This window comes from Aptenodytes patagonicus, chromosome 4 (genome assembly GCF_965638725.1).
Source record: "Aptenodytes patagonicus chromosome 4, bAptPat1.pri.cur, whole genome shotgun sequence".
Taxonomy (NCBI): Eukaryota; Metazoa; Chordata; class Aves; order Sphenisciformes; family Spheniscidae; genus Aptenodytes; species Aptenodytes patagonicus.
In genome coordinates this window covers 58,371,153-58,388,470 of record NC_134952.1, presented here as the reverse complement: position 1 = coordinate 58,388,470, position 17,318 = coordinate 58,371,153, and the positions used below count along the sequence as shown (strand labels likewise).

The 17,318-nt window shown below is 43.6% G+C and overlaps 1 long non-coding RNA gene across 3 annotated transcripts in view; it reads left to right on the top strand.

Annotated features, from left to right (window-relative positions):
- The first annotated feature begins 221 nt into the window (after window positions 1-221).
- Window positions 222-17,318, top strand: part of LOC143159657 (uncharacterized) — a 43,870-nt gene continuing 26,773 nt past the window's right edge. For 2 of the 3 annotated variants that reach the window (XR_012995198.1, XR_012995197.1), the window contains exons 1-4: window positions 222-362; window positions 7,883-8,064; window positions 8,256-8,399; window positions 13,463-13,498. This is a non-coding gene — a long non-coding RNA (uncharacterized LOC143159657). Of the gene's footprint in view, window positions 363-5,796; window positions 5,873-7,882; window positions 8,065-8,255; window positions 8,400-13,462; window positions 13,499-17,318 lie in introns of those variants that run through there. The other variant, XR_012995199.1, reaches the window with a different exon arrangement.

The window sequence follows — 17,318 nt, the reverse complement described above, 5'->3', positions numbered from 1 at the left end:
GCCTCCTTTCAAAGTCCAAACTGAGCCCACTGCTGGTAGATTAAAGTTAAAAGGAGTTGTGAGAGGGGGTAAGCCTGCTACCGTGATGATAGGTAATGGAGGCCTTTTGGGAGGTAATGCAGATATCTTGATGCGTCAGGAAAAACATGCTCATTCCTTGTTGGTTTCTATCTTATCAGGAGCCAGCGCTGCGAGGGAGGGAAGATCCTGGGCAGGATTCTGGGCCTCGTGGACTAGACTTGACCACACAGCTCAGTGAAGTACTCCATATCTGCTTGCACCAGTCTAGCTTTTCCCACTGGGTACACCAAAGGATATGCGCTGCAGGAGCTGATGAGTTGCTGTGCCTTCCTCTTACACAGGTATGATCAGTATTAAAAATTTGTTTCAAGTTTTGCTCTTGGTGACACCAGTGTTCTCCTAAAATCAACCAGCAAAGACAATGTAGCTGAAAGCAGAGCATGGCTATTTGTTTTTATTTTTACATTCTCTTGTATCTCTGGTCTCAGTGGTGGGACCTGATGCTATTGGTGCCCTAACTCTGAGCATCTCTCAGCAGGCGCTCAGCTCACCAGCCCGGACCGGGCTGTACAGTACTAATTAATTCTAAAGAGGGCTAAGTGGGTTCCGGGTATGATATTATTAGTACTGAGGTAACTGGGTGACACACAGGAAGAATTTGAAATTGCTAGCTCAGTTATGAGCGTAGGGGACTCTGGCTTATTCTTCCTTAAATACACTCTTTCAATATTCCCTTGACTGCAACTAAACTGCAGAATATTTACCTGCCTGATTGTTGTTTGTAAATCTAGGCTCTTTCCTCCCCCACTTCTAAATCTTCCTTAGATGCTGGGAGGAAAAAATAGCATACAAGAAAGTGGCTGTAAAGCATTTCTTTTCTGTTCTGCCTCTCTGCGTAGAGCTTTTTGTGGCACTCAGGGGTGCAGTAGGGCTTGAACAGTCCAGACAGTGTGCCAAGGCGTATTCCTGTAGGACATCACTAGAGATCCCTGCTCGTAAACCCTGCCTGCAGAGCTGTAACCGGAGAGAGAAAGAGAGGGAAAGAGGAAGGGAAAGAGGTGAAGCAGGGAGGACGCAGAGGTGTGATTAAGGGCTTCCAGAGAAGGCAGAGAGGGAAAACTGAGAGAGAGAAAACAGTGGACGGATTGGGGAGATGGGAAACAACAGCATTCAAGGGCTAGGCTGAAGACAAAGGGGCTGAAACAGACAATAAAGGAAAAAAGGTAATTGCAATCCTGGGGTAATATATTAAGATGAAAAGCTGGGCCAGTCACAACCAACCTGTGTAGAAAGTCCAAGAGCTGGCTGCGAATCAGCAGGCAGAGACTGTGAGAAAAAGGGAGAGGTGGAAGAAAGAGGTTGGCTGTGAGAGCAAGAAAATGTGCTGTGCTTTGTGAGGGATTGAGAATCGTTCAGCTGGGAAGGTCTGTTCGGTTGTGGACAAAATGCTCAGAAATCTACAGGGAGAGGTGGAAAGGGCCTTTTGCAAAGAGGCAGTATGAAGAGCTTCGCATAGTGGTAATTTTTAACAAAGTAAAAAGGGCAGTGATTTCATTAAAAACTGCTGGATGCACAGTTGAATCTCAGGCCACTTAGCTGAGTATCTAAATGTGGATTTGAGGGCTCAACTTTACACATGTGAAAGAAAAAGAAGTGGAGCGGGGGGCTTAGTCTACCTTCTTTGCTGGTGTAAATGTCTGGAAATCAGAAGACTTACCTGGACGGCAGAAGGCCCAGATTACTGCTAATACAATAGATTGTTACCAAATCAGTTTTTCATTCTTAAAATGAATTCAGGAGAATCTGAGATAGTGGAAAGAGAAGTCAGTGGAGCTCTTGCAAGCCTTGCTAGCGCAGAATCTGCCTGGATGTTTTTAGTTATGAACCAGCTTCATCTTGGTTTCTAATGAATGATTTGAAAACTGTTGCCCATTTGTGAGAAGCGCTTGCATACTGCTAATATTCTCATCTGTGTTATCTTGTTAGTCTCGTAATTTATTTCTGCATTTGGCTAGCTTTCCTCAGACATGTATAGTCTAAAATTGAACACGAATTCTATACCACCTATGGTGTTAAATACCAATTTTAATGGAGGATTTTATTGTATTTGGCTGTGACTGAACAGAAACTAAAGAATCCAGGCAGCATTAAGAGGCTCTCGAAAATTTCAGCCAGTCCTCTTGTTCTGACTTCCGACGTCGTGAGAAATTGGAAGTGGGATAAGTGAATGGGGCTGGTTAGGGGAGTTCGAGGGCTGCTTTTCTTCCCTTTTTCAATTCATCGCAACTTTCATTAAATTATGGATAAACTCTCAATAAGAACAAAAGAGTGAAAGAGTGACAGCTGAATTTTCAGTCTCTGATGACCTAAAAAATTACTTTAAAGACATAAGGAAACATAAAGGATTGAAATGTATGACTGTAAACATCCAGAGGCACATTACATTGTCTTTTCTCAGATAGATTCAACTTCTGATATTCATGCTCATGAATAGCCCGTTTCAGTGACATTATTGGGACAAGATCCCTATGGGTATATTTCCCTTTACTTCACTAAGATCAGTTCAAGTCAACATCTCTACACAGATTTGAACTTGCTTGATGAATTTTGTGAGGTTCGTGTTGTGCATGCAACAAGATGTGGCTGCTGTCACCGAATGGACATATGTTGGAAGCTGGTGGCAAGTACTATCATGCTTGCTGCGCGGGGAGAAGGCTGCAAAGTGCAAGCAGAGTAGTCCTTGACCAAGCAGCAAAGGACTCTGTGAGGTGTTCTGTGTGGGGAGGAGTGGGAAGGAAGGTTGTGAGAGCAGAACATCGCAGAACAGCAGCTAAGGACTCCCAGGGAACAGGTACTCTAGAAAAGCACTAAATGCCCAAAAGCAGTTCAGCAAACACCTTTTTATGAAGTTGAATGGAGCTTCCAAAAGGGAATATGAGTAACAGGCAAGTAGCTTTATTAATATGGCTTGTTCAGCAAGCTAACATTGTTTAATAAGTTAAGTGAGGAAGTAAGAAATTGTTACCAAACCGTTGCAGAAACGTGAGGAATATTGCAGTTGGAAAGCGTGACACTCTGGAACTACAATATTAGTTTCCTATGAGAGGCCAAAACAAAGGGGGACACTTGAAACACTTATAACAGGTTAAGACTTAGGAGTCGCACAGGTAATTTGGAATCCTTCGTTCAGAAATAGATGGTAATGGGCATCAGAGACCCAAACTGTGAACAGGGATGTTAGAAGATTCTGAGTTAACCTTAAAAAATGGTAAAGGTGCAGGAGGCCACAGTGCACAGGCAGACCAACTGCAGGTGCTGGAAGGAAAACCAAGGCGACAATCCCCTGAATCGGGGCTGTAACCCGTCACAAGCTCACAGGAGCGCAGGAGGCAGAGCAAAACCGATAACTCCAAGGGGAAATCTGCCAAATGTACCCGGAGCTCTCTTTAAACGCTGCCCTAGCACACTGCGCTATCTGCATGTGATGGCTTTCAGCAGGCTGCGTGAAATGATTTGGTAGCCTTAGCTGAGTCCCACCACAGAAATGCCAAGCTTCTTAAGCTGCTTAACAGGCTTGGCGAAGAGGATAATGATTAACCGTTTATTAAAGTCAGCCCCTCCAGGTCAGGATGAGGGATATTGGTAGTGAGAAAACTCACGCTGCTCTTGCCTTCCCAGTGCCTTTTATGCAGATAGGGGAGTTCAGCCTTCGGGGATACAGTCACTGGTATTAAATTTACTTAAAAGTATGAAGTGGCTTCATTTTCTGTTCTGAATACCACTGTGGGCCATTGTAAACTTCCCCCATGCAGTTTGAATCTCCTTAAAGGCAGACATGCACTGGTTTCTAAGAATAACTCTACAGAGAGCATGCAGTGTATATGTCAACTTAATTAAATGAATTTGTTTAAAATACGATCGATGGTGTGTGAAATTATATAATTATTCCATAAATACACTTTGTTAATTAATTAATATTTTAATTAAAGGGTAATTGGAAACTCTCTGCGTTACTACCTTTTTTGAAGGACATGAATGTGTCTTTACCTCATACTCACTGATTAGACCAAAAAAAATTTTAAAAAAGGTATTAAACTAGGAGCCCAGGAGATTTAAAAAAAAAAAAAAAAAAGGCACAAATGACAGCTATGTCCCGGTTTGCCATAGGAAGGAATTTGGCTGCCCTTTAAAATCTTCCTTCTCAGGCAGCCTTCGGTTTTTCTAATATCCTTCGTGTCCCTTATTCTGGGAGAGTGATTGTCTCTCTGGGAGGCTTGCCTTGAAATGTCTCCCTGGAAAACGAACTTGGAACAAAGTGCTGTGGACTAGTTGTTGGTTGAGAGAGCTGGTATTAGCAGTTTGTCAGAGCTAGACATAAATCCCTCTTTTCCCCTCATAATAATTTTCCTCCAGTATCTTTCAGTTTACCTGTTTATTTTTAAGACTGTCCATATTAACAAACTCAGACTCCCTGTTAGTCACTGCCAGAACAGCACTCTTATCCCCAGACCACTTTTTGTAACTGCTGGTGTGGAATAAATGAAAAGAAATGGCTGAAAACCAAGAAGAGAGAGAAATGACTGTGGCCCTTATCTTGCCCCTGGAAAGTCATATATAATTCACACTGAAGCCAATAGGATAGGAAGGGCAAATTTGAGGCCTGTCTGTGAAAAATTATCAAGAGCTCCCAAATTAAGGCCCTAATTTTGCAAACTTGCACAGTTAAATGTGAATGCCCCCTGTGAAGGCAGTGGACAGGATGCTGCTTGCAGGTCTAAAGTGAGCTCACGCTTTTGTGTGCAGCTTTGGGACACAGACAAATATGAACCAGGAAATTCTGCACAGTAGATATTCTGCATGTTTTGAACTTCTGCTTACATGGCAAAATTAAACTGATAACTTTCTGCAGCTGTTAACTACTCTACAGCTCCTGAATGCATTAAGAGCTAATAAGCATTGTTTGACTGTGACTGATCTAAAATGTCAGTGCTTTTGGATTTCTAACCTGTCCTGCAGTACCATAGCCAGTATAGACCTACAAGGTCCTAAGTCCTAAGAGAAATCATAGTTCACTGCAGTGACAGCGCTCTAGCGTGTGACATAAGAGGATTATATGAGGCTAGCGCAGGAAGAACAAGGAGCACCGTAACTAGCATAGGGACAAGTGCAAACTAAGTCAGTCAGGAATACATTACAGCACATCTAAGACAGGCAGAGGACCCGGTGTGCATATATTTGCACAGAAAAAGTTACACAGCTTCAGTGATTTACAGAAAACAGTTTGCCAGGGAGCATTTTTAAAACAAAATCTAATTTGAGATTTAAAATATTTTTTAATTCCTAATTGCAAAATTGAGCTCACTGCGTTGTATCCTCACAGAAAGCTACTCTTATTTGTCTTTAAATTCAACAGTGAATCACCAGCCATGCCTGACTTATTCATGTGTGAGATGTCAGGTGCATGAGAGCTTACATCACATGCCATGCCGAAGCATAAAATTTTTAAACCTGCCCTTGACAACTGAACAATTCAGCAACCTGGACGCAAGCTGCAAGGATCAAAAAGTAGGACAAAAATTACAACTGTTTATACAGCTTTCCACAATGCCATGGCAATGCTTTTTGCAAGAAGAAATATTTACTGAGAGTAAACACAGTTTAGAATGAGATTTAACGTCTGTGTCTTCTCTGTGGGGATCCACACACAGAACGCTAGGTTTAATGCTGCTTGAAGAGCCTGAGCTTTTACCTTGGCGAGTCCTCTGTTTTTCGAAGGTACGGGAACGATTCGGGTAAGAGAAGGTGTCCATGACGTGAAGAAAAACTTGCATAGGCGAAAGGGAAATTTAATGTAAGTGCTGCTTCTGTTTTTTTGCTGTACTGCAGATTGTTTGACAAGGGTGATACCAATTAGTGCCAACGATAGCATAGTTTATGATACTGACATCTGTCCAACACAAACTGGCCCAAAACCATCAAACTTATTTTGCAGATGTCACTTAATAATCATTAGGTGGTGGTAACTTTCAGTTGTCCAGTGGGGAAAGGTTCCAGCATATTAAATGGATGAAAAGTTTCTGAATTTCAAAAATATTGCAGTGAGAATTTTCACTTGAGACAGTGGGCTGAAGGTTTGCAATCCATCTTTTGCTTCCTTGCGAAGCGTAAGAGCAGAAGGAATGGTCTTTTCAGCAAGGCTGGAGAAAGTCTGAAATATTTGTGGGGATCTGTATTCTGACTGGATTTACAGGTCCAAATTTATCTTGTGGCTAACTTCACTGGCATCTCTGAAGTCATGCCTGTTTATTTCCAGGCTGAATTTGCACAAACAGAAAACCGATCGTTCTGGCAGGGACATTTTATTACATTCAGGAACTACCTAAATGTTGAGGTGATTTTAGTCGATACCTGTTTCACATCTTTTTATATCATCTGCAAACATTCAGGCTTGCAAAACTGAAATTACGAACCTCCATCTATAGGAAGTCACCTAAATAAATGGCTTGATTTTTCTCCTCCCAGGAGTGCTGTAAACAGACAGGGCTCAGCGAAAGCTGTAGCCACACAGCAGCTCTGATCATTGAGCTTTCCATTTAAGTGAATAAAAATGAAGTTAGGTGACACTGGACGTTCATGTGGCTTGCATTTAGAGATCTGAGTATGTCCTCAGTTACACTGGGGACAGTATAACTTTATATATCCTTTTTCTTTGTTTAACTCTAGAATTATCTCCCTAAGAAAGAACCTCTCCCACCATTTCCAGACAAGGCCTTAAATTTGGAAGGGACAAGTCTACGCAATACTCCTATCAGGCCTAAACTAAGAGATGAGTCTGAATAAATCTAAGCTGCTATGTTGTGTACTTCTAGATTCCTCAGCCTCTTCCTGACAATGATAAAGGGATTAGGATTCCTTTCCGTGTAAATCCAGGAGGAGGACAGCCAAAGCCTGCAGGGAAAATCTCGTCCATTCTCACACCCCAGCATAGAATTTACACCTTCTTACACATCAGCTCTGAAATTAATCCTCTTGGTCTAACTGAATCTGAAGGAGTCTAACATGGAATAATTTACATGATGAGGGGCTGAAAGACATGTGTAGCAAGAAGTACAGCAATCAGAAGGATGTAAGAAGATAGAAATTAAAGTGAGCGGTAGCTTACTTATACCGGCTAGCTTGCTTTAGGTGGAATACTTCAGATTCACTTAGATTTGTATGTGAATTTGGTCCTTACTGCCTGAGGGAGAAAGCAAGACCTTGTCATTATTTCCTGTTGCTGGATGAGAGAGATGTAATAATATCAACATTTTTAAATTCCTATATACCTGATTTTAGAAGGAATTATGAAATGGATATGATTCTTGTTTTATTTTCGAGTTGTATGCTGGGAAAACAATGCACTCATGTAGATATGAACAGAAATCATTGCAGCCTGTTAAAACAAATTAGGAAATGTGCTTTCAAATCTTAATATAATTTCTAGAGGAAGGAGCCTCTTGACTTGAATGGTAAAGGTCTGAAAATGGTCAGAGAGTCATAGAGCTAAGTGGGGATCCCAATTACAGATTAGCAATAATGCAAATGTTGCTGCAGAGGGACCACTCAGCTTCTGCAGCTCAGGAACTGTGGCTGTGGCTAGAGCGCAAGCATAAAAAGCCTCCCTTTCATTATTGTTTTCAATTATCTGCACAACGACAGAGCTGGAATACCTGCTGCACACTGAGGCCCTTTGTGTGAGCCCATCAGCAGAGGCTATGCAGGCCAAAGCCCGTATTTTTTGCCTTCTGGAGGTCTTTCAGCTGAATTTTGCTTTCATGCAGATGCCTTTCTTTCCTATTTACTCCTTATCTTCACTGCCTAGTTCCCCTGCTCCACTGAACATAAGCAACAGATGCAGCCTTACGTGACGACACCAGGGTTTGGCTATCCAGCTGCCATCCTGAAGTTCCCACGTGCAACCGTAAGACTCTTGCGTTCCCACGAGGAAGTGAGGGTGCTCTGCGCAAGGCTGGCCTCGGAGCACAGACCTCTTGGAGGTGACTGGTGAGTGTCTAGCTCCTCTCTCTTTCATAAGGGAGCTTGCAGGCTTGGATGGAAGAGCAGGAAGCTGACAAGCTCTTCGTTAATGTGGGAATGAGGAATTAGTCCGTGCTCTGGTCTTCTCATATGTTAGACTGATGTTCGGTGTGCCCTTGTTCTTGTAGCTCATCCCTGTGCTTTTCCCATGTACTTAGCAGGCACAATATACCTTCACGGAGAGGATAAAGCAACCAGGAAAACTAAGAGGAAGAGGCAAGAGTTGGCAAAGGGAGGTTCACTTTCTCGCAGACAGTCACTGAAACTAATCCTCTCTGAGAAGATCTTGCCAAAGTTGTATTGTAAGTTGTGCTTCCAGCTAGAGTTTGAGACCACGCGAAAACGTAAAATGCAGCTGGGTTACCTTTGACTTGAACCTACTTGATCACGTGTTGGAGGTGCTGTGCCTGTAGCACTGGGAGAATAAAAGGGACTGACTGGGCAATGTGTGTGTCCTGGGGCAGGAGGGTCCAGGCCAGGACATGTGGACAGGTGAGCACAGGCAAAATGAACACCCACCAAGCACAGGTGAGGAGTGATAACTGGAACCAGTCAGAAACAGGGAAGTGCAAAGAAACCTGGCCCAGGTTTTTGGCCCCTTGGCAGTGCTGAGCTGCTCTAAGAGGATAGGAAAGAGGCAGAAGCAAGGTAGCTGAGCCCCTCTCCACAATGAGCACCTTCTTGCCCATTGCAGAGCCTTTGCCCCCAACTCAGTCTTGTTGTGAGGAGTCTGAGGAATGATTAATAGCAAAGGATACATGCAACTTCTCACCGCTGCTGCCAAGGTGTCAGAGCTTGTGATAATGCCGATACTCCTCATTCACCTTACCTGTTTTCCTGATGGCTCTGTGCCAGACATTCATGTGTGTGCTGGTTTTGGCTGGGGTAGAGTTAATTTTCTTCATAGTAGCTCGTATGGGGCTGTGTTTTGGATTTGTGCTGAACGCAGTGTTGATAACACAGGGATGATTTAGTTACTGCTGAGCAGGGCTTACACAGAGTCAAGGCCTTTTCTGCTTCTCACACCACCCCGCCACCGAGCAGGCTGGGGGTGCACAAGAAGCTGGGAGGGGACACGGCTGGGACAGCTGACCCCAACTGACCAAAGGGACATTCCATACCATGTGATGTCATGCTCAGCTTATAAAGCTGGGGGAAGAAGAAGGAAGGGGGGACGTTTGGAGTGATGGCGTTTGTCTTCCCAGGTAACTGTTAAGCGTGATGGAGCCCTGCCTTCCTGGAGATGGCTGAACACCTGCCTGCCGATGGGAAGCAGTGAATGAATTCCTTGTTTTGCTTTGCTTGTTTGCATGGCTTTTGCTTTACCTCTTAAACTGCCTTTATCTCAACCCACGAGTTTTCTCACTTTTACTCTTCTGATTCTCTCCCCCATCCCGTCGGGAGGGAGCGAGTGAGCGGCTGTGTGGTGCTGAGTTGCCGTCCGGGGTTAAACCACAACAATGTGGTGTAAATTTCTACCTGTTGTAGATGCATGAAGGATGACTTGTATATATGAGGGCATAAGGTACCCTTTTGTCAACAGAGAAGGAGGCAGATGAAAGCAAGAGTACAGCCTGCAAAAAACTGTGTGGTGGGAATGGGGGGGAGGTAGCAAAGTTGGCTAAAGCTGGTCTGGGGAATGAGAACCGACCATATAAATGCATCAGCAGGAGAACCAATGCTACAAAGAGTGTGTCCGTTAATAAGTGAGGAGGAGGAAAGGAGCAATGAGTAAACTTCTTTTAAAATAAGGGACAATTGGAAAGTAATACAGATCTTGGGAAGACAGCTCTTAGAAAGCGGAGGGGGGATCATGAGAATAAATGCAAATCGGCTGGCCTACATCAGGTGTATCCACATGAAAGCAGTGAAGTGACAAACTTAGTGAATTGCTAATCGCTGTTTCTCAGAAATCACTGAGAGCTGTGGCAGCTCCGGAGAGCGGGGTTGGAGCAGCGAAGGTGAAATTCCACCCTGAGCCTGGTGGTGCCGAGCAATTAAAGCCCAGTCAATCCAGCAGCAGTCCTTCGGGAAATAACGCAGCAAGCAAACAGAGGAAAGAAAAATCTTTAAGGAAAGAGGAAATGATGGGGGGGGGCCTGTGCAGCTCTACTCAAGGTAATAGGAGCAGTGCAAAGTGAATTTCTGAAAGTTAAGGTTTGAACCTTGGGCTGTGATTCGTGGCTCTGTGGTGTTCTCCAGGCAATTCAGAAGGGCAGTGTAGGGGGAAGCTTTGCATGGACGTATCTGCAAGGCACTCCTTGGTTTTGTGGTGAGAAAGGAATCCTGCAGAGTAGGGCATATTCTGCTTTGGGAGTTAATAAGATATTTAAACATTAATAGTAATAAATATTATAATAATAAATACTGTACAAAATCATACCAGTAGCACTGTGCCATTTAGGATCTCAATGAATACAGAAAAAAGGGAACAGAGAATTCGGGACAAAGTAAGTGGTAAGGGTTTGAAATGTATTTTAATTTTCTACTGTAGTTAGCCCATTTTTTCAAATGTTTTCCTGATGTTATTTCATATCAAAACATCTGCTTTACACACCAAGGGCTAGGTTTTCAATTAGAGTCTTCCTCTAAGTAACCCAAGGGTCTGCCCTGAAACCCAGAAACCTTCCCAGCTTAAACACTGCCAATATCCGGGATGTATCTGCAGAGCATTTAAGCTTTGTCAGGGCTTTGCCAAAATCCTTTTACTGACATAGTGAATTCTGGTTATCTATGACTGAGGATACATTTGTGGTTAGGTCTAGGCCACAGTAAGAATTGGATGTGGCTGAAAATACATGTCCTTTTTGGTCAGGTTTGATTTTAAGCTGGATCAGGTTTTGGATCAGGATTTGGGTTTATTTGTGCCATTGCACGACTGCTGCTCCCAGCGAGAGAGGACAAGTAGGAGCAAAGACCTCGGAGGGGGCAGGGTGCTATTGCCTGGGTGGCAGCAGCGAGGACCCCTGTCAGCGTAAGGTGATGGTGTAGTTATGAGTCCGGTTACCGTTGCCTGTAAGTGCTTTCAGGATTCATTGTGTTGATGAGTCAGACAGGCCAGACCACAATTTCAGTTTGCTTGTCTTTCACTTTTTTCTCTTGCAGGATTTTAGCTTTTTTTTTTTCTTTCCTGGGGGGTGAGGGGAGGTAGGGAAAAGTGAAGGGGAGCTGGGATTTTTTAGGGTTTTTTTATTTTTTGTCCATTAACATGGCTCTGAATGGCTGCAATTCAGATGCAACAAAACCTGAGTGATACAGCAAATATAACAAAGGAAGAAATACCAAGAAAGCTGGATAGCTGGAAACTAAGAGTGGGAAAAGTAATAAAAATGAGAATCAGATTGGAAAAAGAATACAAAATACTTGATGTGAGGACTGAGTGCTTGGGAAGAGAGGAAAGGCACAGAGAGCTCAGAGATTTCTAGCAGGTGTTGAGCCTGATGCACACATCCTTTGCACAACAGCAAGTGGCTAAGCAGGGAGAATACAAAGAAGCATGACTGACATAAGCACAGTCACCATGCCAATGAGCACAAGTGCCTGTATATATTAATAGGCCAGAGGGAAGATGTGAATGCAACAGGAACGCTAGCTACTGGAGGTAAGGTCTATCATCAGCAATGTGTGGACGTAGGGCGAGAATTTGACATCTAATTGCACTGCTCGCTCGCTCTAGGGAAACAGGGCTGTTCAGGCATTTTGGAAATGTGCCTCCCAAGGACAGCCCAGGTACTCTGAGATCGGAGCAGGGGATGGTGCTGGTGGGAGTAGGTAACGTGCAGCTAACATCGCAGAAATACCCAGTGGTCCTGAGCCTGTGCAGCAGCTGGGGACAGATGTTAGAGCATATCATCAGGGTAGCCTTTACTGACTGGGGTTACAGAGCAGCCCTCAGCCAGAAGCCTCCGAAAGCTCTGGATGCACCCCAGGGCACCACAGCAGGGAGCTACCCCCTGCCTCTGCTAAACAAACCTGGGCTGCTCTGGCTCCTGGGGGTGCTGAGCCCTGCCAGCCATTCTCAGCTCATATGACGTGGCTCAGACTTCCAGGATTTAAACTCCCTGCTTTGTGCTCTCCCTTATTTCTAAAACGTAGGGACAGATGGGAATACACTCCCTTTTTCCTGTCCTTCATCTGAATGCTTGGGTACCTTTCTCCATTTCTCTTGCGGTGTAGCTGTTCTCTTTCTGTGGATTATCCTGGCCCCACCACCTTTGCGGTGTGTTAATCCCTGAGCACGGTAAACATGCAAATGGCCTGTGATGTTTTAGCGCTGGGGACAGCTATTTTCCTTGCTGATTGACAGCCGGGCCTCCACTGACATGCTGGTTTGCATAGTATGAGGGTGAATGGGTATGTATATAAACAGTTGAGCTTTCCTAAACGTTTCAGAAGCTATTGTGTGTCTTTGTGCATGTACCTACACATGGACTTCTGCTGCACTCCACGTGGGTGACCGCTTTGCTCACTAAATGCAGATGGTTTCTGCTTTAACCATGGCTCTTCATTTATTGCTGTGGCTTTTCATCCCTTCCCTCTGGTGTTAAAGCCGCCTTCTGCAGAATTTGTTCTCGCTCAGTAAGTGGACCCCCAGCTTTGTGCTCTGTGCCTGTGCCATTTCTTTGCTTTGCAGAATATTGGCAAAGCCATTTGCCTATTGAGACTGTAGTTGAAGTGCCTCACCTAGCTTCATCTTTTTATTCAGTCCTTCTACCTGGCTGTGGCTGCTTCTGGTTGGGAAACATCTGCCTCCTAATTTTTTTTTCCCCAGTCAGGCTTCCAGCCTTTTTATTCCCTTGCAAAAGGCTCTCTGCTGTGTTTGCACACACACTATGTAGCACCTGGTGGTTTGAACAAATCCAACAAGTGCAAATGTGAAAACATAGATAGTTTCTGAGATACTTAGGGGCAAACCCAGTAACTTTGTCCTCTTTTAGTACTTGTGTTTCTTTGGGGGAATTCCTGGCTCTGGTTACAAACACCTGAAGAGGTCCTTGGCTGAATTTAGTTGTTCATATTTTAGCAGGTTTCTGCAGGTCTTTGTGATTCCTATCTTCGTTCTCTTTTCCTCATAGAGATGGATAAGGAAAACTTGCAGGAATTTGGTTTGTAAAACGCACTGCCAAAAAAAATGGTGGTATATACACTAGCGTAATAGCAAGTAGTGAAGAGGGAATTTAGTAAGCTGGAGGAGTTTTCTAAAGCCCTACTCAACATTTCACATTTTATGATTCTTAATGACAAATGGTGATTGTGAATATTCATGAATTTTTCCCTGGGTTAATGTCATAACCTTTGCAGTAAAAAGGCTGTTTTCACCGGTAATAACTACCTTTCAATTTATTTATGCTTGTTTTTTTTACAGAAATAGACCCCAAATTAACATTCAAAGTGCAAGAAGGTAATTCTGCATGTTTGTTTGCTGGGGGGAGGGGAAAATATATTTTAAAAGTCTATCGTGTTGTGTCTTTTTCGAGACAATGTGGCTCTTTACTTTCTAACTCTTGGGTTTTTATCCCAGTATTTTTAGAGTGCTGGAAAAGGTGTTTCAATTCAGCTTTACTGAGGAGACAACTCAGCACGTAGTATGAAGAATTTGTTTGTCTTTTTGAGCATGAGGAATTTGCCTGTCTTTGTTTTTCCTGGTTATTCTAAGCATTAATTTAGTATTTTATCAGTAATTACCTTCTATCCTTTCTCCTGGTCAGTATTCCCTCTTCTCCTCCCTTTTTCCTGCCTGTGATTGTATTTGGTGCCTTGCAGTCATTACATCTTACTTTGCTGCACTGAACTGGATGTGCCCTTTATCTGTCCATAAGCCTAATTTATTCAAATAATTTTAAATTTGCTTGCTCTGTGCACCATTTTACACTTACGTGCTATCAGCAAAAAAATTCCGCTTTAAAAATTATATTCCCTGCAGGCCATTTATATAGAAGTTGAACAAAAGTGGGTATGGTGCTGAAATTTGGGAGCACTGCCTTGTTCCTGTCCCTCTAGTCACCCTGAACCGTGCCGTTTTGCTGACGCCCTGCTTCTTGTCCCACAGATAATTTTGAAGCCATTTGCTATTGCACTTTTTCTATACCGTGCTTTACTGATTCTACAGATCAATCCCTTTGTGGGGCGCGACACCAAATGAATCTCTTCCATCTGGATAAATTATGCCTGTCACTTCACTTCTGCCTCTCTGTTGAGGAAAGTACTGAAAGAACTTAAAGCACATTTGACAGACATGACGTGAATCCAGCTGCCTCTCCTTCCCCGGGCTGGCTGTTTCTACACGTTGCATAACCCTGTCCCATATTAATGTTTCCAATATCCGTTCTGTGGCTGCAGTTGGGATTACTGGTGAATGGATTCCTAAATCCTCCCTTGATTTAAAAAAGAAAAAAAAAAGTTTGTTTGGTTTTTTAATACATATTATTATTTTTAAAAAGTAAAGCTGGAGTAGCTACCTTCTAGGCATCTCCAGATACACTTTCCTCAGGAAGCTATCAAGCAGTATTACCAAAGGTTTGCCAATTTCCCTTGCTATTTCCTTCCAACTTCAGAGATGCAGTTAATCTAAGTCTCGGGTCCTGTCAACTTTTAATAGTTCTAATTAACTAACTACCTGTCCAGATTGGATCATAAAGCCTTTTAACATTTCATTTTTTCCCCCTCAAGAAAATGGATCCTTGTTTCCGGGATGTGACCTTCAGCTTCTTCTGTAAATACTCGGGCAAAGGATATTAATTCAGGCTCATCTGTCACTGACTTCTCACTCATTCCCTTTCGTGGCCCCACTGGTTCCTTCCCTGGTCCTCTGCTTTTCATACATCGGATGAAAGATCTCCATTGAATTTCTTCACATCCTTGCCATTTTTTAAAAAGCATTTGCTACTCCAGCGTTTCCTGCCAGTGTTTATAATTGCTCCATTTCGAATGCAATGTCATCGGCAGACCTGCTAAGTAATATAATCATAATGCAATAGAGGAAACTGAAACCGTGGTAGGGGCCCGAGTAGCAAACTTGTCTGGAGCTGGATATATTGAAGTGGAAGTGGCTGTAGTTTTACAGTGTGTGGCATGAGACCAGAATCTGGCCTTGTACGTGAAATAGCTCATAAATTACCTGAGGCTTTTTAGCATGGCGTAACGACGATGCTGCCTGGTGTTAAGAGCTCTAAACAATGTTTTGTAGGGCGTTCTCAAGGAAACCTGAAACTTGCCAGAACACCTTTTGGAGGAAAGCTTATATTTCCTCAGGAAAAAAAATAATCTGACCTGGTTCTGAAATAAATCCCTTTTTCTTCCTAGAAGATTATTATTGCTCTATGTCTATGCTAGATTTTTTGGTGGCACCTCCGTACGTTTTTGTGTTTGATTACATGGCTGTGTTTGATTTACTGCGTTGTGCTCCATCCCACTGTCATTACGAGCTCGAGTCCCCATCTGATAAACTTTTCCCTTCTACGCATGAAGATGTTACACTTAAGAGACGTGCTGCAAGGCCCTCCGTATTCTATGATTCTATGATTCTATGTATACAGAGAGGGCATGGAGAGAGTTGTCTTGGGAGGGATGTTTCTGGTGTGCAAGCGAGGTGACTCCCGACAGCTCTGTGACCCGCAGAGCACCTTCAAGAGGCAGCTAAAACATAAACAGGCCCCCAAGCCTACAGGCGTAGCTTGCCTGCTTTTGCAGATCATTAAGCAGATCAAGAGGGGGCGGAGGTGACATAAAACTACCATAGTTTATCTACGAGGTCTCGGTAGCCTGTTTGAAAGACGGTCTATACGCAGGTTTGCCAGCTGGCTGCAGAGCCCCTGCTGCCTGTACCAGCACTTTGCACTGGAGCAGAGCTGTGCAGGTGTGGGTGAGAGGTTTTGCGGGCCCAGCTATTGCTCCAGCAGGGACAGGTAGGCACAGCAGCTCATATCTCTGCGCTCCGTTTTGGAGAGTGTGTACACCTTGTAGCTGGAGTACAGAATGTCGCTGCAGAAGCTGTTTTAGCTGAGCAGTCACTGCTCCTTCTACCTTTTTTTTTTTTATACCTTAATGTCCTAGATCATATTCTCTGTGTTGCTTAATACCACATCTGGCATTCTTCCCTTCCTTGCCGGTTTATGTACACATTAAATTAGAAAGCAGTCCTGTACCAGATCAAGCTTTGCTTCCTCCACTTAATGTAATCCACTCTGAGGTCTAGATAATTAAACTCTCCCACTATCGCTGCCATGGTCTTTTACATGTTTTGCTTCATATATGCTATACTTCATACCTCCTTCCCGGTGAAGCTGCATACAACACATTCCTTTTAGTATATCTCCAGTGTGGGTATAATCCATATCACTCTGCTACAACCTAGTTTATTCCAGGCTTCATTTTTCAAGATGGGCCAGATTCTCTTTTGGAAACATGACTAAAACTCTGCAGCTGTGTTCCTGCCTGCTTCTCTTAAGCAACCATTTAGATGAGGTTAACCTAGGGGAGAGCCTGGGTTGGATTTGGTGAAGATCAAGACAGTATGCAGAGAGCGGCCCGTGGAGTTTGTCCTCTTATCCTCCTCTTCTTCCACTTCCCAACTTCACTTCTGATCCCAAAAGAGCCTGCAGTTAGGATGTTTTAAAAGGAGAGGCCTAAGTTTGAGCTCAACCTTAGACTCAGACTGAAAGCCAGCTCTTTTTTTAAGTAAGTATTTGATTGTCAGGTAAAAGGCTCCAGAGTAAACCAGTACTCCCTCATTTGGCACTGGCTACCAAACTACGGTGGTGAGATGAGCCAGGGAGGCTTGAGCCAGAATCCTTCTGCAGCTGTGCTCCTTCACGCAGCTCTGCCTAGGACACCCAACACCATGCACCTGAGCAATGTCTGCAGCAAAGCAGAATGGGATAGATGGACAGAGAGTGGTCCGTGCTCTTACAAAACGGCTGTCACTTTTAAATAGCATCCATAAAGAAAATTTGAGAACTGTGGAGTCAGGCTTTAGACATTCACCTGTGTAGAGCTGTCCTTTCATCTGTTTTGAGTCCTGGTAAACAGTAGTCTTATAGTATATCCTAAAGAGGTTTAGAACAATTTGTTAGGGTGGGCGCGCTCTATTAGAGGGCTCTAAAATTGAAAAAGGAAGGGAGAGAAAAACGGAACTGTATCGCCGATACATTGTGCACAAAGCATGCTTAGCTCTAACCAAGGCTTTCTCAATTTAAATTCAAAATTGTTCCAATTTTATTTCA